We start from the raw sequence: 1,682 nt of genomic DNA on the forward strand, positions 1-1,682 counted from the left end.
GTGTTAGCCAGGATGGTCTCGATCTCCTGACCTTGTGATCCGCCCGCCTCAGCCTCCCAAAGTGCTGGAATTACAGGTGTGAGCCACCGCGCCCGGCTCATTTTAATTTTTTTAAATGTACAATTCTTAAGAGAAAACTTTAAATTCTAACAAAGAACACAGATAGAAGAAGGTGAACTGAAGACATGAGGGTATATTCCATGTTGTTGGATGGAATGAGTAATTATTACAATGATGGCAGTTCCTCCAAATTAATCTATAAATTTAGTGTGATCCCAATCAAAATTCCAGGTGGATTTTTGAAGACCTTGATAGACTCATTTTAAAATTTATGTGGCAATAGATCTAAGATACCTAAAAGAAGACTAAAGAGGGGAAATGCTCCATGTGATATTTAGATACATTACAAAATACTAAAACCAAGGTGGTATTAGCCCAAGGACAGAAAAAGACGTATGTGTGTATGCATAATAACGTATGATAATGGTGGCATGGCAAATCAATGGGAAAAGGAGGAATTGTTCAGTATTTGATGGTGGGAAATCTGGCTCACCGTGTGGAGAATAATAAAACTACGTCCCCAAGTTATTACCACATATGAGGGTGGAATCTAGATGGATTAAAACCTATTCCACCTATTAGACTAGCAAAAATTAGCAAGCTTGGCCAGGCGCAGTGACTCAAGCCAGTAATCCCAGCACTTTGGGAGTCTGAGGTGGGTGGACTGCTTGAGGTCAGGAGTTTGAGACCAGCCTGGCCAACATGGTGAAATCCCGTCTCTACTAAAATACAAAAATTAGCAGGGCATGGTGGTGGGCGCCTGTAATCCCAGTTACTAGGGAGGCTGAGGCAGCAGAATTGCTTGAACCTGGGAGGTGGAAGTAGCAGTGAGCCAAGATCGCACTACTGCATTAAGACTGTCTTAATATATGTGCTGCCGAGGAGAGCACAAGAGAGACTCTGCCTTTAAGAAAAAAAAAAAAGATAGCAAGCTAGAAAATGTCAAGTGTTAGTGAAGATGTGGGGATACAGAAATCCTCACACATGGTGAAAGTGTGAACTGGTACTGCCATCCCAGAGAACCATCTACAAGTATTGGTGTTCTTAGTCAAACTAAGTATATGCACACTTTAGAATGTAATCATGTGGCTCTTGAGTGTATGTTCCAAAAGAAATCCTCACACAGATCAATAAGGGAATATGTACAAGGATGTTCACTGAAGTATTATTGAAGAGCTGGAGGCAATCTATGCAGTGAAGGTGCAGTATGGTTACCATGAGCAGATAGAAGCAATGGAGTAGGTTAGGTTGGGTGCAGTGGCTCACGCCTGTAATCCCAACACTTTGGGAAGCCGAGGTGGGTGGATCACCTGAGGCCAGGAGTTGAAGACCAGCCTGGTCAATATGGCAAAACCCCATCTCTATTAAAAATACACAGGCATGGTGGTGGGTGCTTGTAATTCCAGCTACTTGGGAGGCCGAGGCAGGAACCTGGGGGGCAGAAGTTGCAGTAAGCCCAGATAGTGCTACTGCACTCCAGCCTGGGCAACAGAGTGAGACTCTGTGTCAAAAAAAAAAAAAGAAGCAATAGATTAGATGTACACACAGCAATATGGACAGACCTTAGAAACACTAGGCTGAATGAAAAACAGAATGAGGTTTTTTTTTTTTTTTTTTTTTTT

This window comes from Rhinopithecus bieti, unplaced genomic scaffold (genome assembly GCF_001698545.2).
Source record: "Rhinopithecus bieti isolate Rb0 unplaced genomic scaffold, ASM169854v2 scaffold_52453, whole genome shotgun sequence".
Classification (NCBI taxonomy): Eukaryota; Metazoa; Chordata; class Mammalia; order Primates; family Cercopithecidae; genus Rhinopithecus; species Rhinopithecus bieti.